The following is a 26,951-nucleotide window of genomic DNA, read 5'->3' on the forward strand; positions in this document are numbered from 1 at the left end:
ACGTAAATGTATCGTGGGAGATGCGTCAGTGGTGGGCAGGCGTTGGGCTGGTTGCTCAGATGCCAGCAAACGGTGCCGCCTTTTCTCTAGCCTACTAAACTCCAGCGTCCAGACTGACTCGTGCCCCTCACTGCCCGTTCCACTGACTGCACCACCCAACTCACCTCCAACTTCCCCGGCTTGTCCTTTGGTCTCTTCAGCTTTGCCCACTGCCTTCGACACCCAGTTGGAGAAATTTCCACTGAGCTTTTATTCTTTGTCCAACTCCTTCCTTCAGGACTTTCTTCGGTAATCTTACCTACTTCTGTAACTTCAACTCCCATCCATGGGGATAAATTCCAGACTCAGGTTTCAAATGTAAAATTCTAAAAATGAAGTACTTCTTTAGTACTTTCTCAAGTGCCTTTACTATTTCTCTTGGTTTAAGATGTTTTAAAGATCTGTTTTAATTTGCAGGGGTTATATATTCTCGTGATCCTTCTGGGTTGAATATTTGGTTTGGCAATGCTCTTTTTATAAACGTAGATAAAAACCAAACCTTACTTAATATAATCAGGCTGTCTAATTCACTTTAAAAATGAGATAAACCCAGAAAGATGCATTCAAAATTGTGACAAATCAAATTTGTAAAAACTTGATTCAGAGTATTCAAGTTTAGAATGGAGATTTATTATTTTTTTTATTTTTTTCTGTGACCTTGACCCAGTTCTCGTTTTTTTAAAAATATTTTTTTATTATATTATGTTAGTCACCATACAGTACATCCCTGGTGTTTGATGTAAAGTTCGATGATTCATTAGTTGCGTATAACACCCAGTGCACCATGCAATACGTGCCCTCCTTACTACCCATCACCGGCCTATCCCGTTCCCCCACCCCCCTCTCCTCTGAAGCCCTCGGTTTATTTCTCAGAGTCCATCGTCTCTCATGCTTCATTCCCCCTTCTGATTATCCCCCCTTTCTTTATCCCTTTCCTCTCCTACCGATCTTCCTAGTTCTTATGTTCCATAGATGAGAGAAACCATATGATAATTGTCTTTCTCTGCTTGACTTATTTCACTTAGCATTATCTCCTCCAGTGCCATCCATGTTGCAGCAAATGTTGAGAATTCGTTCTTTCTGATAGCTGAGTAATATTCCATTGTATATATGGACCACAACTTCTTAATCCAGTCATCTGTTGAAGGGCATCTCGGCTCCTTCCACGATTTAGCTATTGTGGACAATGCTACTATGAACATTGGGGTGCATATGGCCCTTCTCTTCACTACCTCTGTATCTTTGAGGTAAATACCCAGTAGTGCAATGGCTGGATCATAGGGTAGCTCAATTTTTAACTTTTTAAGGGACCTCCACACAGTTTTCCAGAGTGGCTGTACCAACTTGCATTCCCACCAACAATGTAGGAGGGATCCCCTTTCTCCACATCCTCTCCAACAATTGTTGTTTCTTGCCTTGTCAATTTTTGCCATTCTAACTGGCGTAAGGTGGTATCTTAGTGTGGTTTTGATTTGAATTTCCTTGATGGCTAATGATTTTGAACATTTTTTCATGTGTCTGTTAGCCATTTGTATGTCTTCATTGGAAAAGTGTCTGTTCATATCTTCTGCCCATTTTATGATTTGTTTATTTGTTTCTCGTGTTAGAATGGAGATTTAAACAGAGCTAATGGGTCCGTTCGCTGCTTCCCGTATGTAGCACTGAAGGAGTTTTAAATATGGTGCTCATGCAATAAATAAAATCACACTTCCCAGCTCACATCATAACATAAAATAAAATAACACTATGCATTATAAGTATATGTTTGCTAGTGAACAGACTATCTTCCAAATAGAACTGTGGGCTAGTGTCTTTAGGTCAAATATCTCAAATCTCTAGGAAAATCAAGCTCAATGAAAAGGAATAATAAATCACAAATGAAATGATAAGGCTTTCTTTCATTGACGTTAATACAGTTTTTTGGTCTTGGGCTATCATTTGTTGATAATATTGATACATGCAGTTTTTAGCACTTCCTCTGAGAATTCTTTTCATCTGATTTTTGTATTTATTATATTTATGATAAGGAATAGGAACAGTTATATATTGTTGGGCTTCATCTCTGAAGTAGAATTTTCTAAATACAACTCTTGTAAGTTTTAGTTCGTTTGCTAGTTAAATGGTTGTCAAGTTCAGGCAGAGTCAGATATATGTCCTGTGTTTCTAAATTTCTCACGGAAAAACATTTTACAATCTATTTTTTTATATTGCTTGTGCTTATTTAATTTCCGTGCTTGTGGAAAATTACCATATTCAGTGGTATGAACTGTTAGTAGTTTTATATAGACTTTCAGATTTCCTTCCACTGTTTTTTTCTAATAACTTCTAAAACCATGGCAATATTTTATTTTATTTTACTTTATTTTATTTATTTTATTTTATTTTATTTTATGGGGGATGGGCAGAGGGATTGAGGGATTCTTAATCAGGCTTCAAACCCAGCATGGAGCCCGAAACAGGGCTCGATCTCACAACCCTGAAATCAGGATCTGAGCTGAAACCAAGAGTCAGATGCTTAACTGACTGAGCCACCTAGGCGCCCAAACCATATTTTAAAAACATTTATCATAAGCCATGTTTGGGAAGAAACTAACAAACAGAAGTGGGCAGTGATCCTTCATGGAATACATTTATTGTTTCACTCATTCTTTCCCCATTCGCAGATCTATTCATCACTCACTCATTGAGTGTTTGCTGCACATGGCTGTATAGTCCCTAAGAAGATAAGCATTATTTGCCATAGAGTTTGCTTTTCATGAGCCAATAATCTAATTTGGGACTTGTCATTAAAAATAAAATCTACAAATAAATTCTCTCTCTTCCCTTAGACCATGAGACCTGTGACACAGAACGCTCAGCTACCTTTTTTACTGTAGAAAGCATGAGATCTTTGGTCTGATTTTGACTTGTGTTTGAGCCGGGACTCTCCTTCGCTAACAGCATGCTCATTACCAAATTACTTAGCTTGTTTGGCCTCTACTTTTCCATCTTTAAAATAATGGTGTAGGGTAGGGGTGGGAATGGGTGGGTAATACTAATCACCTTGCAGGGTTGTTTGTAAAAGCAAACATGCCTGGCACTTAGTAGGTATTTAACAAATGTTAAATGAATAAATACCGTGGGAGTTCAGAGAAAGAAAAATTCACTCCCAGTTTGGCTGAACAGAGAAGGTTTCTAGAGGACTATTTGTTCTTGTAGAATCTCAGGGATGGGTACACTTGGAAATATAAATCATTCCCTCCCTTTTAAAATACTTTTCTAAGGTGGTTCAGTTGGTGAAGCGTTGAACTCTTGGTTTTGGCTCAGGTCAAGATCTCGGGGTCATGAGATGGAGTTCTGCGTAGGGCTCTACACTCAGCACAGAGTCTGCCTGGGATTCTTTCTCTCCCTCTCCTCCCCTCACACACGATTGCTCTCTCTTTCTCTCTCTCTCAAATAAACAATTACATCTTTAAAAAATTTAAAACTAAAATGCGTTTCTATTTCCTTTTCCTTCTGTTCGAATGAGCTCGCACAGTTTCTCTGATCATGCCGTCTGTAGTCTTTACGTACACCTCTTCCAAAGGCAACACATAATCGACGGCCGAGGTTGTGGGGAAGGACTCCCAAGACGTCTTAAGGAGTGGAAGGCACACAGACTGCTCATGGAGAACGGGGTCGGTTGATGGATGGGTGCCAGACGGTGGCAGGTGGCTGTTTTTGTACAGTAGTCAGTGGCAAATGAAAGAGGTGTGTGGGGATCACTCTCCCCAGAGGCCATTCATTTTCCTACAGCTGAAAGGGTAATAAGTTGATCCAAAACAAGACTAAAAATTCAAAAGAATTATGACAGATCAGTCAAGCACCCCTAAGTCTATCTGGATAAAAATTCATAAGCACCCTCCAGTGTTACAACGCTGTGACCTCTGCGGAGGTTTAAAGGGGAGGACCAGAGCTGAGCTAGAAGGGCTGTTCTATCCCATAAATGCATGAAAAAGATCCAAATTAAAATGAAATACCTTTTATATTGGTCACATCCTCCTAACCTTAAACTGTGATTGAAACTATTCTAAGTCTGAGGCAAGCAAAGGTATTTTCCAAGTTACAAACACCTAACTTATGATTGTGCACAACTATGGATGATTGGTTGGGTACTGGTTGCCCTCTGTGCACAACCACCCAGGCTGTCTTGGGCCCACAGTACCACCTGATTACCAATGGAGTATGGCGGACTCAGTGGCATGCGCTGTGGTGCCTCCTGCCCTCCATTTTTTTACAGCTCAATCAATTCAAGTTCAGATACACCTGTTCTCACATACCTCATTTAACATCCTTCCTTGTTCCTCTACATCTTCCAGTTCTTGCCCAATTAGATCAGAAAAACAATTATTATTAGTTTTTCCACTAAGAATTTGATGTTTGGGCGCCTGGATGGTTCAGTCAGTTAAGCATCTGACTCCTGGTTTTGGCTCAGGTCATGATCTCAGGGTCATGAGATGGAGCCCCTCATAGGGCTCCACCCTTGGTGGGGAGCTGCTTGAGATTCTCTCCCACCCCCTCTGCCCCTTCCCCTACTCACACTTGCCTCCTCCCTCTCTCAAATAAATAAATAAAATCTTTTTTTATTTGACACAGAGAGAGAGCACACAAGCAGGGGGAGTGGGAGAGGGAGAAGCAAGCTCCCTGCTGAGTAGGGAGCCTGATGCGGGGCTGGATCCCAGGATGCTGGGATCAGGACCTGAGCCGAAGGCAGATGCTTAACCAACTGAGCCACCCAGGCGTCCCTAAATAAAATCTTTTTTTTTTTTTTTAAGTTTGATGCTATGGAATTAAACAAGGAATACAGAGTCTGGCTCTTACTGAGTTTAAATCTAAAGTAGAAAATCATTTTTCTCTATGCCTATCTCTATGAAATGAAATGAAACGAAATGAGGAGGTATTCTGATCAGAATCAAAGTGATCATAATGAAAAGTCATTTTTACAAATTTCTTTCTTTTTTCAATTATTTCTTCTCTCTCTCTTTCCCTCTCTTTAAAATTTTAGTTATTATTATTATTTTTTTAGAATAGTCTCCATGCCCAACACCGGGCTTGAATTCACCACTCTGAGACGAAGACTTGAGCTGCAGTCAAGAGTCAGACGCTTAACCAACTGAGCCACCCAGGCGCCCCTCTCTCCCTCTCTCTTTCTCTCTCCCTCTCTTTTTAAAACCATTTTATAGCACCTGGTCTGTTTATACACTTTTGCCTTATTTATATGACTCTGTTCTATTTTTCAGTTATACTATAGTATGGAAAATGTGTGCTTGCTGGGTGGGGACCTCTTTGTCTCCCGCTTGCCTTTCCTTTTCCCGGTGAAATCAGATATCCACAAGAAAGGCCTAAGATCCCAGCACGTGGTGGCAAATGCGCAGAATCGCCGGTAATCTCCCTCTCCTTCTGTGCTTCCATTTCCTGCCTATCGAACATATCAGCGAGCTCTTCTGCAACGCTGGCAGGATCAGAAGTCAGGCAAAGACCGTTTGGGTTCCATTTCTATTATGAAATAATTGTCTTATCTGCATGATAATACACACATATATTCCTGCGAAATTATCTTCATCCGAAACATTCATTCATGCCCCAGAGAGGATGATGGATGTCCCAGATGCTTACATGTTGTGGTGAGATCAGAGGGGGTGGAGCGGGGCAGCTGGCCAACTGTCTGGGTGGCTCTGTCAGGGGGATGAGTCATTCCAGCAGCTCTCGCTGTACCACCCCTGATATTGGTTTTAATATGTCCCACTGGAAAAAGGCCAGAGGCCTTATACCAAAATGTAGGCCCATTTTTCATTTTTTGGCGATAGTGGGTTTCCTCTATTACCCTTTCCCCCCCAGAAAGCCACAGCCAGGCCATTAGGGGCCCATTGCAGATGGACCGTGTTTCTCCAATGTGATGCTTTGTTCTGAGGCTTCCATTCCTGGTTTATACTTTATAGCTGTTCCTTGAAATATTTACCGAAACGTGTTACAAGACTTGGGCCAGCTCTTAGCCTAGACCCCAGATAGTCTCCTTTACTCAGAATCGATAGCACTCCACGTTCCCTGGGCTCCTTTGCATCCGTCCACAAGGCTTATAAAATTGAAGACCCCAAAAGCCTTCAGCCGCAGACCACGGTTTGACCTTGGTCTTGAAGCAGAGCATAATGAAAGGAAATGCTCTGCTCTGGGTGAAGCACCGTGAACGCGCTGCACGCCACCCCTCTCCCCCGGACTGCCGGTGGAGCACGGGACTGGCCTGGGTGGACCTAAGACCACCGAGGCCGCGTGCCAGCCATGGCCGTGGGGCCCGCGGGTCCGAGCCCCTTTGTTGCCAGGACGTGGGCGGGAAGGGAGCGTGCGCTGCTTGGGTAGGGTTTGTGCTCTTGCGCTAGACTGAGAGCCTCGACTTGGGATCAGACCGCCCCTGCTGTCCTATTGTCTAACCAGTGGTGTTGGGGGGTGGAGGAAGCTGGGGGAGCGCTGATCTGAAGATTTCTTTAGAACGGCTGTCTGGGCTAACCCCCAGACGGCATCCAAGACGGTCTCCGTGGCCAGCCTGCTGGCGGCTGCGGCTGCCTGGCTAAGGGGCGCGCGCGCGCGCGCGCGCGGCTGGCAAAAGAAGCAGAATGATACAGGCTGTGGGAAGAGGGGTTAATTTATTTTGCAACTGGCAATGTGATTATGTGAACGTGCCCGTGTGACCAAGACACGCACACGGCAGAATTGCCCGCTTGTGCGACGTGGTGAGGCCCAAGTGATTACTTTATTCCTTAGATTGGACTGATTTGGACTAAGACACCTGGCAGCTTAGAGTGTTTATTTATCTGCCAGTTTTGGCCATCAGTCCAGGGCGAGGGGCCAGGCTGGTGAGACAGAGACGTTTTGGTCAGGGAGTGTGGAAATTTCTAGCTTCACTTTTATCTACTTTTATGGCCATCTTCATTTGTGTTACCGTTTGGTTTTCTATGACCCTGGAATACACCCAAACCATAAGATTCAGAGTGAACCTCGGAAGATTTAATGTAATTCATTGTGAAACTGGTTGAATGTTTACTCTAGCAAATCTAACGAGTTCAAGGGACACTTTTTGAATTCGCGAATTTTCCTTCTCTCTTTTTTGGTGTTAGCCGACAAAATCCACCATAATAGAGACCTTGGGCTTTGTTAATATATGTTGGACCACTGCTCCTATCTCTATTTGCCAACCAACCCTGTTGGATTAATGTTTCCCTAATGATGCTCCAAAGAATTGGATATCTTTGGGTCAAAGGGCTTACATAAATGCATTTTTCTCATTAAATTCCAATTTTTCAAAACCATTACCCTATTATATGATAAATATTCAATGTTAAAATGGATAGTTGTGAAATCAAATTAGCCCCGTTAGGGGATATTTACTTTGAGAAATTTCTGAAAACAACATTCGTGAAGGTTGAGGAAAAAAAATAGGTAGGAGTAATTTACCTAAGATCAAAAACATGCCAAAGACCAAAGCATTATTTCTCTGAAAGAAGTTATTTGGAAAAACTCAAAACATCTGGTTTATATTATAAAATATAAGAGTAGAACGAGTAGTGGTTTTTGAGACATCAGCTTCTATACTTCTGGAATTTTATAATCGCTCTGTCCCTATTTCTTTAAAAACATAACCAAACCTCTGTTTTTACTATTTATGTTTTATTCAGTTGTTGGGGAACGGTGGTGGAGTGAGTGTGGGGGGACATGTCACAAAATGATATTAAAGGAGGCCCATGTGATTTTTCCCCTTTACTTTTCATATCTCAATTCCCTGGCCATTCAATTTAGTTTCTGAGGCGCTGACAGCTGGTAATACGCTAAACTGCAATCCACTTTTCAAAAGTTATTGATATTTCCTAACTGAGGTTTAATGGTGTGACTCGGCTTAGGTGAAAATGTGCCAAGGTCTTGGGTCTCCTGTGCCTCCTCCAGGTTTGTTACAGTGCCAGGAGCATACTGCCAGGAGCTAGAAACCACGTTGCCTCATCCTCCGAAGGCAAATGAATCTCAAGTACATATTACTTTCAAAATGCTTCTATACAGACCGACCAAGAGACCAGACAGTGATTCTTTCTTTTGGGCTGTTTATGTGTTCAATTGATAAAAGCTGGCAAGTCTAAATGATTTAAAATATCCAATTCTGCAAAATTAATATCTGCCTACATTATAGAAATTGGTCCAAATTTATTTTAGCAAAAAGCCATTAGAAAAAAAAAAAGGTCAATAGATCTGGGATGAGATAGTGGTGAGGGTTGCACAACATTGTGAATGTACTAAATGTCACTAAGGGTAAATTTATGTGGTGTGTGTTTTGCTTCAATAAAAAAAAAAGTCAACAGAAAAAGTTTTTCTTAGGGGCTCCTGGGTGGCTCAGTCTGTTAAGCGTCTGCCTTCGGCTCAGGTCATGACCCCAGGGTCCTGGGATGGAGCCCCTCATCGGGCTCTCTGCTCAGCGGGGAGTCTGCTTCTCCCTCTCCCTCTGCCTGCCACTCTGCCTACTTGTGCTCTCTCTCTCTCTCTCAAAGAAACAAATACAATCTTAAAAGAAAAAAAAAAAGTCTATCTTATTCTAGTGGCTTAGAATGTTGATGATCATTGCAGCTGTGTGGTTTCCAATGAGGGAGAGCGAGAATCAGGTGGAAGCAGGGGGGTAATATTCCAAACCCAAAGTTGTTTTTGCTGGAAACTAAATTATATCTATGGCAAGTAGCAGATAATTTGAATATTCTTCTTAGTATAGCAGTTTCCTCACAATAAGGGTTTAACAGTTGTGGTGGTCACTATTTGTAACCAAACCAAACCAAACCAAAGCAAACCAGCTTAGAGTCCATAACAGAGTAATTTGTCATTTTGGGGAGATAAAAACAAACAGCACATATTGCTAGGCTAGGTGACCACCAATTTCTCCCTGGGTTGTGTCCTCCCTGCACATGTATAGTAGCATTCATGGTGTGACGAAAAACTGCTCCTTTGGGTAAAATGGTCATCAGGTAAGAGAAAAAGTTAAGTAAAGGCAGAAAATGTATTTAACATGTGGAGAGTTGGGTAAACCCATAGCTATCGGGAGAAACATAATGAAGGATGAATTAAGGGCATATATGAACATTTCTGATTTGTCGTATTTGGGATTCATCCAGGTCCCCAGTCTTTCTCTCCCTTGTGAGTGTTAAGGATATACTATAATCTATTTTATTTGGTAGATCAAAACTGTAATGAATGTGCTGAAAGTCATGGATTTCCACCTTAAAATGACATGCTTTTAAGTAAACTGAAGACATATTTGTTAAGCAGCTACTGTTTGCAAACCATTGTGCTAGATGTTGCAAAAGAATATGGAGATTACTATAACACAGACTGTTCTCAAAGCACTAGAAATACCATAGACAGAAGAGACAGGTGCCCAAAGGACAATAATACTGTCATAGAAAAGAGTGTTCAATGCCGAAATTGAAAGTGGCCTGGAGACTCACAAAAGAGAGAGAAAGAGAGTGAGCAAGAGTTAGCTTTTGGTGATGAGAATGAGGAAAAGAATTTATAAAGGAGAAGGGTTTGAAGAGTGGGTAAGAATTTGGCAACCTGGGAAAGCATTTTAGGTGGCAGAACTGAAATGATAAGGCAAAGGCACAAAATAGGAAATGCCCAGGTGTTGGGAAAATGTCTACAATTTTAGCTTGGCTGGGAGTCAGTTGCTTGTAGGAGATCAATGAGATTTGAGATTAGAAATGCAGATCGGTCCTAAATGTCAGGACTAGGCATGTTGTATTTAATCCAGAAAGCAGTGGGAAGACACTGACGATTTCTGAGGAGGCAGTGAAATGATCCAAGTTGTGCTTCACTGTTAGTGAAAACTAAACCGGGATGATTTGGGAAGAGACCTGTAGAGAAGAAGCTGGTAAAATGCCCTGTGAGGAAGAGTGAGCAGAAGGAATGGGAAACTGGGCCAGGCTGGTGGCAGCAGGAAAAAATAAAAGAAGAGGCAGAATCTACATTTGATTTGGCAGCTAACCAGGTGCAAGTGGATTAAGAAGACTTAGGAGAAGACAGCAACTTAAGTGTGTCCAGGCTTCCCCCAAATGTGTGCCCCCCTCCTGAAGCCAGCAGGATGCTGGACTGGAGGGTACAAGGACAGCACCACCTCTGGCTGATTCTGTTGGAGAAAGTTGATTCAGGACTTATTCTCTGTGTGCTTGGCAAGAGCCTGGAGTTAGTGGAAAGAGCCTAGGTGAGGCAGATAAAATAAATTGTATGTTGGCCTGCAAAGAGGGTAGTGTTTTTGGTGTAAACAGAAGGGAGGACTCCTGGTTTCCAGTGTGGCATTAAAAAACTTCAAAGTCATTACTGCCATCCTCACGATAAGAAGAAAGCTAAACAAATGAAAAATCAACAAGTCTTATTAGATCTATCAGTGAATTGTGGTCATAGGACAAACCACTGCCTTCAAGTAGGAGACAGATAAGTAGATACGGAGAATCACAGTTTGCTGGACAGAAGTCGATGAGCAGAAACCTCCATGAAAACCAGTACTAAGTTTCTTTTCCCCAGTATTCACACCTAACTTTCAACAAAAAATTACAAGGCATACTAAAAGACAAAAAGCATAGTTTGAAGAGACAAAGCAAGCATCAGAACTGGACTCAGATTTGGCAGATATGTTGGAATTATCAGACTGGGAATTTAAAACAACTATGATTAATAGGCCAAGGGTGCTAATTAAAAAAGGGGACAGCATGCAAGAACAAATGGAAAATATAATCAGAGAGATGGAAACTCCAAGAACCAAAAGGAAGGCTAACAATAATAATAATAATTAATAATAATAATAATAAAAATTTAACAGAAATGAAGATTGCCTTTTATGGGCTCATCAATACACTGGATACAAGTGAACAAAGAATCAGGAAGCTTGGAGGAATGTCAATGGAAACTTCCAAAACAAATGCAAAGACAAAAGAGAATGAAAAAGTCAAAAGAGAATATGCAAGAACTATGGGACAATTACAAAAGGTGTTATATATGCATAATAGAAATATCAGAAGAAAGAGGAAGGAGTAGAAGAAATGTTTAAAACAATAATGACTGAGAATTTCCTAAAATTAATGATCAACACCAAACCATGGAGTCCAGAAAGCTCAGAGAACCACAAGCAGGATGAATACCAAACGCAACCCCTAGGCATATCACATTCAAACTGCAGAAAATCAAAGACAAGGAGAAAATCTTCAAAGAAGCCTGAGGTTGTGAGGTGCTATAAGTCTACCTTAATTGTAGAGGAGCAAAGGTAAGAATTATAGCAGACTTCTTTTCAGAAGCTATGCAAGTGAGAATAGAGTGAAATATTTAAAATGTTGAGAGAAAAAAACCCATCAACCTCGAATTCTGTATCCAATGAGATACCCTTCAAAAGTGATGGAGTAATAAAGACTTCTTCAGATAATCAAAAATTGAGAAAATTTGTCGCCAGTAGACCTCGCTTGTAAAAAACGTTCAAAGAGGGGTGGCTGGGTGGTTCAGTCAGTTAAGCATCTGCTTTTGGCTTAGGTCATGTTCCCAGGGTCCTGGGAGCCCCACATCAGGCTCCCTGCTCAGCAGGGAGCCTGCTTCTCCCTCTCCTCCCCACTCATGCTTTCTCTCGCTATCTGTGTCTCTCTCAAATAAATAAATAAAATCTTAAAAAAAAAAGAAATGCTTAAAGACATTCTTCAGGGAAAAGGAAAATGACATAGGGAAGAAACTCAAATCTACATAAAAAGAGGAAGACTGTTAGAGAAGGAATAAATGAAGGTAAAATAAATAGCAGAGAGGAAAGTGATGCTGGATTCAATAACTATGCATGGCACCTCTCCCTGCTCTCCAAGGTAAACTGTTGGTCTGTAACAGGTGGGTTCCTTCTTTTTTTTTGAGGATGGGTGAGTGTGGGGAGGCCAGAGAGCAGAGAAGCATCTTCCTGTTGTCTTACCAAGGACCAAGAAACCATTGGACCACATGAAAATGTATGATAGCATCTTCCATCATCCAGGGAGTCCCAACAGTTGAACCTGAGCCCCAACGCACAAAGGAGAATAGTAGCACCCTCGAGGGGGCCTGGGGGCTGGAATAAGGGAGAACAAATAAATAACCTGGCTCCTAATGAAACTGAACTGCTAAAGAAGACAGACACCAACCTGAATGAAAATAGGAGCCTAGAGCAGATTTAAGAATAGTACCAAAAAGATTTTTGAAATGAAAAACCCATGATGTTGTTTAACATTAAACAATTGGTAGGTAAACTGAAGGTGAAAATGGTCATTGTTGAGAAGCAAAGAGTGGAGGAAATGTCTTAAAACACAGAACAAAACAGTTACTAAGAGATGGAAACAGTAAGGACAAAGATAAAAGACCTGGAGTATATAGATCTATAAGACATGTCATGTGGACTAAAGGAATTCCAGAAGAAGAAAAAATAGAGATGGAGGGGACACAATAATTGAATACATGAAGAAGAAACATACAAATCTGCAGTTTGAGAGAATTGTATAAGTTCCAGGAGAGACTGATGGAAGGGGAGAGTGAGGATAAAGGTGTATGTTTGGTATATTCTGGTAAAATTTTTAACCTCTATGGCTTAAAGAGACAATCGTTCAAGTTTCCAGCTAGGAAGAATAAATTACTATGAGAGGGAATACAATCAGACTAGACTCAGACTTTTTATCTATCCCCCTTTGTGTTAGAAAGTGAGGCAGTAATATGCTTAGGCTACTGAGAAGGTAATACTAAGACAAGGATTCTATACCTAGCCAAGATGACATTTATCTGACAAAATAAAGGAAAGGTGTTGGTGGATTTACAAGGATTCGAGACTGTGTCGGGGCACCTGGGTGGCTCAGCCATTAAGTGTCTGCCCTTGGCTCAGGTCATGATCCCAGGGTCCTGGGCTTAAGCCCCACATTGGGCTCCCTGCTCGGCGGGAAGCCTGCTTCTCCCTCTCACACTCCCCCTGCTTGTGTTCCCTCTCTTGCTGTCTCTCTCTCTGTCCAATAAATAAATAAATAAATAAATAAATGTAAAAAAAAAAAAAAAAAGACTGTGTCACCCAATAGGATGACTAATTTGTCCTGGTCTGTCCAGGACTTTGTCTACTTCAACACTGAAGTTCTGTCTCCTGGGAAACCCTCCAGGCTTAGGCAAACTGGGACAACTGGTCACCCCATAATATACTCATATGAAGAAAACCAACCTTAAGTGAAAAAAAAATAGAGACTTTGGGGTGGCGTAGTGTTCTCAACCAGGAATGTTTTTGTCCCCTTTTCCCTCCCTGGACTTCGGAGATTTTTCTGGAGATATTTTTGGTTATCACAACTGGGGAATATCTCACAAATGGGTTCTGCTACTGGCTTCTATGGGTAGAGGCCAGAGACGTTGCTAAACATCCGCCAGTGCAGAGGACAGATGCCAAACGAACAGTTGTCTCGCTCAAAATGTCAGTAGTGCCAGGGTTGAGAAACTTGGGCTAGGAGAAGATCATGAAATATGGAGAGATTGGTGAGCTGCAAACTTGCTATATTTACGTCTATCAAATTTAAATGCAGGTGGAGATGCAAAGATTGTCTTGGAATGGGCACTGTAAGAACTAATGAAAGTTTCTTGAAATAAGAGATGAGTTGCAAGGAAATCCTAATAATGAGCTAAAGGTACAAAATCATCTCTACGAAAGCTAGTCATTGGGGAAGGGACAGAAGGCTGGTGAGATAGGAGGGGCATTAAAATATTTGAAAAGATCTCAGTTTATAAGCTATCTTAGAGAAGAAAACCATAGGTATCCTCTTTTCATGCAATAATGAGAAAATAAGGGTGTTGGTCAGTGCCAGGAAAGGGAATTAATGGAAGGGAAAAGTATATCAGGACTCCAGTATTAACCAAGGGTCAAAAGGGATAGGGCAGCAACTGGATCAGAACTGTGAAAACAAGAGAAGTGAGGCAGATGGTTTGGGGGAGAGAAATCTCTTGCCAGCCAGAGTTTTGCCAACTATGATTCTAATGTCATTGTTTTATTTCTGTACAATTTAAAAATCCATAACCTTTAAATAAATATGGGTGGTTTAGATCAAGATCCTTAATTAGGGAGAACAAAAACAATTATTGCTTCCCCCCTCAAAAATTATGTAAGCAGGTCAGTGGGGTTGTGATGATTGGTTACTATTTGTCTCCTTCCCTAGACCCTAGTCTTCATGAGGGGAGGAATGGGTCTCTTCTTTCTTATCATCTTAACTTTAGTACTCTATGAATGTTTATGAAACAAACAAATAACACACACTCAATCTATACTACAGAACTAGATACAAGGAGTAAAAAGCCTCTAGCAACATAGTATTTGTGAAAAGTCCAGGAGGTTGTATATCTTACTGAGATTTATGAAAATGGAACAAAGGAGAACGTAAGAGTAAAACACTCGACATTTCAATCTAGTGAGGGCTGACTTGAAAACTTGAAAAAGATTCAATTTGCATAACATAAAACTTGTGAAAGAAACTTCCTCCCTAGACCAGGGTTGCCAGATTTAGCATATAAAAATACAGGACACCCAGGGAAATCTGAATTTCAGATAAACAGTGAATAATCGCTTGCACAAGTATGTCTCAAATATTGCAAGGGGCATGCTTATACTAAAAGAATATTCATTGTTTATCTGAAATTCAAATTTCCCTGGGCGTCCTGTATGTCTGGTGACTCTACCCTAGACCATAATCAAAAGCAGTACTTCTTGACCAGCTGAAGATTATTCAGAAGAAGGGTTACATTTTTTCAAGTTAGTATTTTAAAAATATTATTCAAATATAACAGCTATTAATTGTTTTAGCAGCAAACATCTTCTAGAACTTTTTGTTCCTGTGTCCTCTTAATTATATTTTTCCTCCCCACCCCACACTTTTTTTAAAAAAAGATTTTATTTATTTATTTGAGAGAGAGAGAGAGTGAGCATACGTGAGCACGGAGAGGGGCAGAGGGAGAGGGAGAAGCAGACTTCCCTCTGTTCAGGGAGCCCAACGTGGGCCTCGATCCCAGGACCCTGAGATCATGACCCAAGCTGAAGGTAGATGCCTAATGGACTGAGCCACCCAGGCGCCCCCCATTCCATACTTTCTAGGAGACCTTGATCCTGACTTCCAAAGTTTTTTTCTGGAATATAGTCTCCAAGGCTGTCAAGGAAGTGCTGTAGTCATAATAGTAAAAACAAATTATATTTGTGTGGTGATTTACTTCTGCGTTCATCTAACGCTCACAGTAGTGAAGCAGTAAGGATGACCAGCCATGAGCCGAAGGCGCTGACCCCAAGGGAGCCAGGTCTGAGAGTGCCAAGCACATGAAGGCAGGTGGCTTTTATAATCTAACACAAGGCTGCTCTCTCCCATTTGAAAAGTGAAATATTTGATAACGCCTGTCAAAAGATGTGAAGTTAGAATATTTGCCTAAGGCACCGATATATAAAGATATCAAATACCAGGGTGAACTGAGAAACAGGTACCAGATGTAACTTTTAAAAGGAAATAACCAGGAAATAGTTACATAACTTGGACGTCTGGGTGGCTCAGTCGGTTAAGTGTCTGCCTTCGGCTCAGGTCATGATCCCAGGACCAAGTCCCCTATTGGGCTCCCTGCTCAGTGGGGAGCCTGCTTCTCCCTCTTCCTGTCTCTCCCCCTGCTTGTGTTCTGTCTCTCTCTGACAAATAAATAAATAAAATTTAAAAAAAAGTTACGTAACTCTTGGGTTTCTTTCTTTCTTTTTTTTTTTTTTAAAGATTTTATTTATTTATTTGACAGAGAGAGAGAGACAGCCAGCGAGAGAGGGAACACAAGCAGGGGGAGTGGGAGAGGAAGAAGCAGGCTCCTAGTGGAGGAGCCTGATGTGGGGCTCGATCCCATAACGGCAGGATCACGCCCTGAGCCAAAGGCAGACGCTTAACCGCTGTGCCACCCAGGCGCCCCAACTCTTGGGTTTCTTAATCAAGTCATGCATATAAAAGAGATTAGACATTTGGAGGAATTTTGAATTTGATTCCTCTGGTGAAAGCCATTCTGTGATTTTTTTGTTCCACCCCTCACCTAGAAAGAGGGGCTAAGGATGGGGTTGAAAATGTCAGGCCTGAGGCTCAGGGTGGGGACCGTCCACGTACTTACTGTCTGATCTCTACCTTCCAGCTCCAGAAATTGAGAAGGAAACAAAGCTGGGTCAAAGAAATGCTCTGGGGCAGGACAAAGGAGAGTGGGGCGGATGTGCATTCCCTTTATTGGGGTCAAAGGGACATGAATGTTTCTTGCGAAAGAGGTAAGTACTACCTCTCTGGGGAGAAAGTGAACTTGGTAGGAACTCTGGGGGTGGCAGTGGCAGTGGAGGTGATCATAGACGGGGGAAACTGAGCTCAAGTAGCAGGCCCATGATATGCCTAGCTGGAAGAAATGAGAGAGCCAGATCTCAGAGCTGAATGAAGGTTGAAGACATCTTAATTTCTGATTTGAGTCATGTGAGATGACTGTGGGAATTTCTAAGCATGACCAACACAGTCATGGGGCTCTACTGAAGTTTTCTTCAGTGGTGGGAGGAAAAGGGCTTCCCCATAATTTTGGAAGGACAGGGGGAGAATTCTAAAAGTGCATCCTGGTTATACTTCAAAAATATGCAACATATTAACATTACCCATCTTAATAATAAAACAAACCCCTGAAATACAACATGCCTAGAACCCTTGAAGTCCCATGCAGAAGCTCCCCATCCCATTCTTTACCTCCACTTGATCAATATCCTGATACTTGGTTTATTTTTGTTACCTTTCTTTTCTTTGCAGAAGTATTATGGATGCTAGCTTTCTATAATGTGATGCTCGATTTGAACCTTATTAAACAGTGTCAGACCAGATGTATATATTTTCCTATAGCTTGCTTATTTCACTAGATATTAAGTTACTAGGATTCATCCATAGTGAAACATGCAGCTATAGTTTCTTTATATTCACTGCTATACAGTATTCCATTGTATGAATATTCAGCAATGTATTGATTGATTTTCCTGTCAATAGGCTGGATTACTGTCTAAGACATGGGCTCATGTGCAAGACTTTGCACATGTCTATAGCTCAGAGTGGGTTGTGTGGTATCACTTCTTAATTTTTACCAAATTGTTTTCCAAAGTAGTTGAATTAAATGCTAACCTCCCTCTTCCACCTGAAACCCCCCTCTGAATCCCTCAGGAGTTCCCACTTCTTCTCATCCCAGGCAATACTTGCTATGGTCAGACTTTTTCAATATTTGCCAATCTAGTGGGTTTAACATGATATCTCGTTGTGGCTCTAGGCTACATTTTCATGATCCCTAATGGGCCTATTTATCACTGTTATAAATTAATCCGGTTCCATAATGTAATTAAATTGCAATTGTAGAAATCAGTTGAAAAGGAGGAATTAGATGGGTCACTCTATTTGTCTCTAATTTGTACTCCATCTACTGAAATGTATGATAAATTCCTATGGGAGAAAGTCGATCTGATTTTGGGGGTTAGCCAAAAATGGCACCAGGAGTCCCAGGACGTATATGGGCACATAATACGGCCATTCTACCCTTACTGCCAGAGCATATCTGTGGGAGGCTCTGCTGGCCACACATGTGCCTGAGTGTTTCCCTGGTTTATTTTTTCCCTGTTGCTGGGTCAGTGGATGGAAAGTGAGGGGATGGTTCGATTGTCACTTCTACAGTGTCCATATTACCAGCAATGGGGAGTTGAGCTCAGGAAATAAAGTCCTTGATGCTGCCCCTTTCCAAAGAAGTTATTAAGAATCTCCCAGAAAGGGGCGCCTGGGTGGCACAGCGGTTGAGCGTCTGCCTTCGGCTCAGGGCGTGATCCTGGCGTTATGGGATCGAGCCCCAAATCAGGCTCCTCCGCTATGAGCCTGCTTCTTCCTCTCCCACTTGCCCTGCTTGTGTTCCCTCTCTCGCTGGCTGTCTCTATCTCTGTCAAATAATAAAATAAAATCTTTAAAAAAAAAAAAAAGAATCTCCCAGAAAGTAGGTTCATGGCTTTGTTTACCATCCTGACTCCAGTTTGGTTTCCTAGAAACAAGTGCTTCCTAATCCCTCCTGCTGTAATCTGAGCAGCCCCCCCCTTTTTGATTATTCTCCTTAGTCATCAGCCCCCTCTGGGCAGCATGGCTTTCCTTTTTGGCCTGCATTCTGACTTTTTTGCCTGTACGGAGATATATCACAGTTCAAATCTCCTTCAGATAGTATGTTCTAGTGTATAACTTATTTAAAGTCCTCACGTGCCTTAAACCCACACAGAAGAACCCTGAATGACTGTGTTCTGTGTTTGTAGTGCTTTACAACATAGATAGTCTCCTCTCCTCTCCAGAAGTCCCACTTACCTCCCTTTGTTAATTATCCTGTCCATGCTATCTGTGGTAGGCTGAGTAACAGCCCATAGGGTTTTTGAGAATGTTATACCAACAGAAACGATGACAGCTTGGACTGAAAGAGACACAGAGAGGCCAAATGAAAGAAGGTGGGGGGAATCCCCAGGCTCTACAGGTAGGAGACAGGCTGACAAAAGTACTTAGCTCTGGACATGTGCTACCCTCCAAGAAAAGAGATGACTTCAAGGGTGAAGCTGTGGGCCAGGAACCACAGAAAAGCATTCCTAGGTCCAAAAATGTAATGGAGTTTTTGCTTGGTTGCGTTTGAACATTGGGCAATGTCTATAACTCTTACCTATGCATGGCCCATCATAGTTTTGGAATATATAACTTGTTTTCTAATTTCACAAGTCGACAGAAAGAGAGGAATTTGCTGCTGGATGAGATCCGTGAAGAGACTCACCAATACCTCATCTGGATGATTTAGATGAGATTCGGGGGTTTGGAGCCAATGAGACCTGGATGAGAGTTTGGACTTGTAATGAGCTAAGATTTTTGGTTATCTTGGGATGGGGCTGATTGTGGTTTGTATGCGGGATGGGTGTGAATCTTTGGGGGCCAGAGGGTCGACTGTGGAAGGCTGAAAAATAACCCCAAATATATCCATGTCCTAATCCCCAGCACCCGTGACTGTTACCTTATATGGCGAAAGGGCCTTTGCAGCTGTGATTAAGTTAAGGATCTTAACATGACAGATACCTTGAATTTCCAGGTGGGCCCAATGCAGTCACAAGGATCCTTCTAAGAGGGAAGTAGGAGGAGTCAGAGGCAGATGAAAAGGCCACATGAAGCAGACTGAAGTGATAGGACCATGAGCCACGGGATATCAGCAACTTCTAGAAGGTAAAAGAGAGAAGGAGCAAACTCTCCCCTGGAGTCTCCAGAAATAACGTGTTCTTCTGGCACCTTGACCTTAGCCCTCTAGGACTCGTGTTGCTTTTCTCGCCTCCAGAGCTCTAAGATAATAACTTTGTGTTGATTGAAGACACTAAGTTTGTGGAGTTTGTGATCGCAGCACTAGGAAACTAATATGCTATCCATTGGGCCAGGGTCCTGAAATGCTCTTATACCTTCAAGAACAGAGCAGTTGTAGGAAAAAGAACGAGGAAGGAGACTTCTTTTGCCCCCGAGGTGGACTATTTCATTATAATTGGTGAATTTTCTTTTTCTCAAACAAAATAATGTCTTTAAATGAGCTATTAAGAAGAAACTGAATTATTTAAAGCCTTTTATAAAATAAATGTTCCATAACCGAGCAGATACTTCCTGGGCTATAATACTTCAGCTTTTCCTAAAGATCTAAACTAACTTCACTTAAAACACCTCCTCCCTGAAAGGCCTAAGTCCTCTTAGGAAAAAACCTAGCAGTGACGCATGATATTGCATTTGCCAAAGTGGCAGGAAGATCGCATTATTTGTATTCCTATGAAATCCCAATAGGGAAAAATGCCATGGTTAAAACTTGTGAGGTGAGTTTTTGATGGCACTGGTTATTTAGAGCAGGTTTGGGCAGATCTGGCAAGACACTGAAGTAAAATGGGCGAGCTTTTGATTTTAGGAAGAAAATTCTTCAGAGCGAGGTCTTCCACGTCGTGTGTATTCCCTTCTTTTGCTTGATCAGAGATGCCAAGCATACAATATTTAACTCACGTACGTGTGGCTATATGGATGCAGAGTTTCCCACTGGAAAAGACGTCTGAAAAATAGCTTTAGACTTTGCAGTATCTACAATGCAGAGACAACTAACTTATTAGCTATCATTTTTGTCTCTTGCCATTTGTGGTTTTGTTTTGTTTTTTTAGAAAATTAAATACCAGTTCATATTTATGGTACGTGTGTCTGTCACAGTCCAGTCAGGAACCTAGATATGTGGGTTATGCATGTGATGAAAGATCTGAGAGCCAATCAAGGACAGTGGGGAGACCTATTGCAAGATGCTGCTTCCTCCTTTAGTTCTAGAGGGCCGAGAGGAAGAGGTGCTGCATGATTTCCTACCGCTGTTGTAACAAGTTACCGTAAACTTAGTAGCTTAAAAGTAGCACAAACTTATTATATTACAGTTCTGAAAGTCACAAGTCCAAAAGGGCCAAAATCAAGGTGTTAGCAGGGCCGCCTTCCTTTCTGGACACTCTAGGGGAGAATCCGTTTTCTTGCCTTTCCAGCTTTCAGAGGCGGCCCACATTTCATGGCTACTGGCTCCCATCCTCCATCTTCAAAGCTGGCAATGGCTGATTGAGTCTTTCTCATGCTACCTCGTTCTGACGCTGACCCTTCTGCTACCTCTTCCACGTTTAAGAACCTTTGTCCTTAATCCATGATAATCCAGGATGATCTCCCTATTTTGAGATCAGCGATTAACAACCTTACTCCCACCTGTGACCTTAATTCCCCTTTGCCAAGTATTGTGACATTTCTTCTAAGATAATAACTTTGTGAAGTAGGACATGAACATCTTTGGTGGGCCATTATTCTGCCTTCCTTGAGTGGTATTGCTGGGGCTGGTAGCCAGGGTGATACAGTAGGAGCTGGGCCAAAGCAGGAATTATGACCCCGGAAGGAGAGGCAAGGACAAGACGGTAGAAGGGGGGAGAAAGAAATACCTTGGCTCCTCACTGCACCACAGGAAGGTTTTACTAGGTAAACTCCTAGCTCCAAACATTTGACTTCTCTCTTTTCTTTTCCTTCCTTCATGTGGAATCTCAGAAACCCTTTATTGGGTGCTAGAGAATATATTCTTCTTCTATTTATACCTTACTGCATATATGGCAACTAGAGACAACTTTATGAAGCGTATAATATAATGGAAAAAAGACTAACCCTGTTGAAATTGGCATATGGAGGGACACCTGGGTGGCTCAGTTGGTTAAGTGTCTTCCTTGGGCTCAGGGCATGATTCTGGGGACCTGGGATCAAGTCCCGAGTCTGTCTGGGCTCCCTGCTGAGCAGGGAGTCTGCTTTTCCCTCTCTCTCTCTCTCTGCCCCTCCCCCCCACTTGTGCACGTGCACGTGCTCTCTCTCTCTCTCATATAAATAAATAAAATCTTAAAAAAAAAAAGAAATTGGCATATGGAGCCACATGCAAATGTTTTCCTTATATCAGGTGGTGGTCTGAGTTGCTTGTGTGGGGAAAATCATATCATTAGAGCCATTCTCCATTAGCACTTTTCAAAATAATGGATAGTGTGACAATTTGTACCCCATGCCCCTATAGTTATAGCATTCTTCCTGGACTTAGGCCAAATGAGGTGGATTTGGGGGTTCAAAACCGGTGTGCTTTATTCAAGCCTTTCCCAAATACTGGGGAAAAAAAAATAGCTCATTATAATGTACTCAGTAATAAAAAAGAAAAAGATCATTTTTATGTCACCCTGCAGAAATTTACAGCAAATGGGATTCAAAGGATTATTGCATGAAGGAAATGCCAATGTTAAATCTATAGACAGTCTCCTTAGCACCGAATGTCATAAATTAACAACAAGCACTGGTGGGAAGGTGTGGTGAAGGAGAAAACAGTGAGGCACTCAGCAGATCTTCGTGTACCTTTCTCTCTGAAACACACATGCTCGGTTGTTCTTTCTTGGAGCCCCTTCCCCACCCCAGCGAGAAATCGCTGCCTTTATCCACTGTGGTTTGGGATTCTTAGGCTACCTTAACAATGTTGTTTCAGTAGCTCGCTGCAATGCCAGCATCAGGTGTCACAACTCCTGGGGTGACCAGGTTAATGGCTGTGCCGTTTTCCCCAGAGGAGCAGGGATGGACAGGCCGGGCTTTGTCTCTGCCAGGAATCGCCGGAGGCTCCAGCAGTCCTCTGCTCTGAGGCACCTGTGTGCTAGGAGCAGGAGAGAAGGTGTGGACTCATCCCCGTATTTCTGATTCGGTGCTGTCAGGCATTTTCATTGAGGTTGGGCATGGACACATGGATTGCCCTCTTACTGCTACCTCGTTGATGATGAAAGTAGAGACCACAGCTAACGTTGCCTAAACTCTATGCACTGGGAAGTGCTTTGCAGCCTTGCATCGGTTTATCCTCAGAAAAACTCAGATGATGGTACTATTACCTTCTCTTTGAAGCATGAGTAAAGTGAGACTCAAAAGGTTGGGTAACTCTCGTGGTTGGAATTGTCTCCCCACGCCATCCCACTCACATGTTGAAGTCTTAACGCCTGGTACCTCAGAATGTGACTCAATTTGGACATAGGGTCTTTAAAGAGGGAATTACATCGAAATGAGGTCATTGGGGTGACCCCCAATCCAATATAACTAGTGTCTTCCTAAGAAGAAGAAATGAGGACACAGACACACACATAGAGGGAAGACCAGGGGAAGACACTGGGGGAAGGCAGCCATTTGCAAGCCAAGCAGAGAGGCCCTGGAGGAAACCAACCCTGCTGACACCTTGGTCTTGGACTTCTAGCCACCGGAACTAGAAAACAAAAAATAGAACATTAGATTTCTGTTACTTAAACCACCCAGCCTGTGGTATTTTACTGTGGTAGCCCTAGCAAAGTAATACAGTAACATCCGCAAGGCAACACACTGGGGAAACCTGCCTATGGAACCTACGTTTTCAATGTAAACCTTACAACTTTTCTATAATGTGTCTCAAATACTACATATAAGCATTAGCTGATCTTCTGAAAGGACACGTTTTAAAATACTGGATATGTCTTTATCTCCCTTCCTTTTTATAACCTGCACCAAATTTTGAAAGAAGTGGCTCCTTAAGCCGACCTTACGCTACCCTGGTATCCAGTTATGTCTAGGTGAGCTGTGAAATTTTCAAAACAAAACTCAAGTTTTCTTTAATTAAAGGGGGGGAAAAAACCCAACTATGCAAAACAGCTTTTGGTTTTTAGGGGTAGTAGGCAGGTTTCAGGAAATCAAACAATACGGTTTGGAAATTCCCCCAAAGACTGGGGCTTTCTGACCCCACAGCAGGAGCGAGCAACCTCTCCCAGAAGTGGAACACTTTTTATTTTCCCAAAGGATCGAGACTCTGGGCACCAGGGGAGGTCTAGGTCTGGAAAGCGGGCTCAGGGCAGACCTCTGAGGTGCACACGGAGGTGTCCATTTCCCAGCTGGGAGCCTGAGGGTGGGGGCAGGGGGGAGTTGGGAGGCAGCCCTTATCTGCGCTCCCCCCTCCCCTGCCTGGCCCAAGTTGGAGGGGAGCTTGGTGACTTACAGGGTGATCCTGACCTCCTGGTTGGGAATGTCTGCCCTGGAGGATCTTTACACACTGTGTATTTTGAGTTTTCCGAAAGACTGAATGCAGTGGCAATGGGAGACTTGCTCTGTTCTCTGGCCTACTGTGGGGTTCATGTTAATAGATTAACAGACACTCCAGCATAGGGAGCTGCATGTTTAGTGTTTTGTGGCACATCTGCTTTTTTTTTTTTTAATGCCTTAAGAAATGCATTCCATTACTTATATATTTTTTTTTTTACTAATTTATAAAAAGCAACATTTGCCCAATTTCCTGGTTTCAGCTGTAGACACAGTTCACAGGCTTTCTGAATTTTCATTGGATTAGCATTAGCTACGTCTTTATCGGTTTCTTTCTAAAATCTACCTGAGAATGACAAAAGAATGGTAAACGACAGTTTTTGTTGCAGTCATGTAGATTTCAACAAAAAAGAAAGGGTTCAATACGTGGTCAATGTAAAAAAAATGCGATAGTGGCAGGTCTGATGGAGCTATGACCTTGCATGTAATCAATAGGCCGCTTCCTCTTTCGGCGGGAAGGCGGAACAGACTTCTGTGTGTTTTTTTCTTTTTCTTTTTTTTCAGCAAAGTCAGTTACCTAAGGATATTAAAATTTTCATTGATTATGCTGGGTGTTCTGAAAATTGAAGCAGCTGAACTCCAACCCAACCCGGTGGCCCTCCAGCCGCCATTCAAAATGGGTGCGACAGCCACAAACACATGCTGCCACCTACAGGCCAGAGAGGGGATGTGCGCGGCCAGAGGCCCGTCCTTGGCTTTCCAGCCGCTTGTCTGTCTCAAACTCCCTGATTTCGAAGGCTTTTTCTTCTACCCATTTCTCTACACGATTCAGAAGATCAGAATCTGGATTTATTCGAATTTCTTGATTTTGTTTTAGAATACAAAGCGAAGCCCTTTATTCTGTAGGGAATCATTATTCGTTATAACGAATCTTAAGATTCTCCAAGACTCATATATATAATAAACAGGAGGTAAATATTGAAAGAGGAGCCTGGAGAGAATAATTTGCTAGACACAGGGTCCGAGTTGGTCATGCAGACACTTCATATTTTTCTTTGCTCTTTTTCCCCACTCTCAGATCAGCATGCATCAGGATCTCAATAATGCTTCTCACTGTGAAGTGTCACTTAATGAGACTTAAATCACACTCACCAGTCTCTGAATTTAAGAGATGGACAGCGGCCTGCTAACTCCATCTTGGGTTAGTGCTATTAGAAAGTAGGTCCTTCTGTTGGATTAAAATGTGTTCACATGCTGGGCGTTGGGCCTGGCCCTGTGTTTTGGAGTGACGCCGAGAAAGCAAATTCCCTCTGTCACAGGACAATGCTTGACATGCATGAAGCAGTCATCATGGTTCCCAGGGCTTTACCCTTGAGGCTGAAGAGCCTGTCCGACTTGGTTCTACAAGACTCGACCACTTGGTCTACGTAGACTTGCTTCCTACAGCCTCAGCCACCTGGCCACCTGCTTCTCTGGCCGTCATTGTTCATCCCCGAGGCCTCTCCATAGCGCCGTATTTTGTTTTAATGTCAGTAGCAGACCGGTGTGGAGGTGATGGACAGTATAACCTCCCACCTGCAGACCCTGCTTTCTGTCCTCTCCAGCTCAGACAGCAGCTTGATAAGCAAAGAGAGCACTTTACACAGTTGAAGTGCTCTGCGGCCGCTATTAAAAAGTTCATGTGGTCATTTGGGAGAAGCGTGAGTGGGATTACTTTGCTGAGCTCTCACGGTACCCTGCCTTTGCGCCTGACAGATCAGCGAGGGCAGCACAGGCGGCTCTTTCAGTCCTGCCCGAGGGTTTCCAGTATATCGCGTGTGCATCTCAGTGGGGTAGGTGTGAGCGGAGGCTGTTTTGTGGAGGCAGGAGAGAGAGTTCTGTATTTTGCAGCCTCTGCTCTGTGTGAAGTTGTGAAGGAGGCTATGACTGTGTTTGGGATCTGACTCTGGCCTTCTGGCACCCAGACCCTCTTATTTTGGAAGACCCCATCTCCATCCTTGAGCTCAAGATCATTTGTTCCCTTTCACCTCCTGAAACCTGTGTTGAGTGGGAAGTGGGGTCTGCCGTCATTTATGCCAGACGTAGACTTCATTCACAGGCTGGGTACTCTGCTTTGCCATCCTGGGTGGTATGTGTATTGGGAGTCTTCTGTATAATTTGAACAGAGGCTTGTCTTCTATTAAAGGAACTTCAAGAATCCAGGATCACATGGGGAAATGGTTTGGGGGCTGTGAGTCTTCTTGACGCCCCTAAAATTTCTTTAGAAAGGTCTATCTTAGAAAAGCTCACAGTGTGGTATGGGAGAATCATGGCATACGTTAGCCCCAGGTCGGGGCGGTGATGGAACCAGACATTTGCCCACAGTGATTATGATGGTTCTGCTCATGAAACAAGTTAGTTTAGAGTAATCATGAGATCCGATTAAAATTCCCTTTTAGGAAAAAAAAAATTCCCTTTTAGGGAAAATGATATATAGATTTGAATACTGGTTCCATGCTATGTCTGAGGGCTGGTTATTGTGGCATGGGGGGTTAACTCAGACCAATGTTTCTGCTAGAGCTTTTAATTATGCGTAATATCCATCACACTTTGTTCTTCTGTATCTTTCATCCGAAGCTCAAAGTGCTCTTCAAACATTATTAACTCATTAATCCTTGCAACACTCCTGGGAGGCAGATTGGAGGCAAGGCGATTAGCCCATTTTCCAGACGGGGACATAGAAGCACAGGGGATTTCAGCAACAGAGGATTGCAAGGCTGCATGAGTCAGAGCTGGGCAGAGAACAGAGCCCACTCATGTTCCACCCCCAGTCTGGCTCACTGAACCCTCTCTCCTCCCAGGAGGAAAAGCCAGTAACAGTTGGATCTTGGGAATTGTCTCTACCTGTTTTTTGAATATCACTGTGGAGCAACAAACTGAACAACTTGCCAAGAACAAAGGCAAAAACTTATATTTTTTTCTTGAATTGTAAAACCTCTGCCCTTTAAGAGAAAAGAGATGTGTATGTTAATTACCAAAATAAAATTGGGCAATCACTTAGAGAGAATACCAAAGTCCTCAAAGCCTTCTAATAGAGACCCTTAAACTTCTCTTACATAGACTCAGGAAATTCCATTTGGCCAAGCAGAAATGAAACTTGAACTTCACAAGGGTTAGGATTCAGTTTGAAACTGAGAAGTACTAACATCTGTCTTTTAAGTTTGACAAACAACATTTTCTCCTTGGTTTCACTTGAAT

At 42.5% G+C, this 26,951-nt stretch overlaps 1 long non-coding RNA gene across 5 annotated transcripts in view; it reads left to right on the plus strand.

Annotated features, from left to right (window-relative positions):
• The window catches only part of LOC113268068 (uncharacterized), a 107,108-nt gene that overhangs the window by 11,432 nt on the left and 68,725 nt on the right, over window positions 1–26,951 (plus strand). Inside the window, exon 2 of one of the 5 annotated variants that reach the window (XR_008957788.1) lies at window positions 16,231–19,334. The exons of 3 other annotated variants lie outside the window; for them this stretch is intronic. This is a non-coding gene — a long non-coding RNA (uncharacterized LOC113268068). Of the gene's footprint in view, window positions 1–15,869; window positions 19,335–26,951 lie in introns of those variants that run through there. One more of the 5 variants, XR_008957787.1, reaches the window with a different exon arrangement.

The sequence above is a fragment of the Ursus arctos genome, unplaced genomic scaffold (assembly GCF_023065955.2).
Source record: "Ursus arctos isolate Adak ecotype North America unplaced genomic scaffold, UrsArc2.0 scaffold_6, whole genome shotgun sequence".
NCBI lineage: Eukaryota > Metazoa > Chordata > Mammalia > Carnivora > Ursidae > Ursus > Ursus arctos.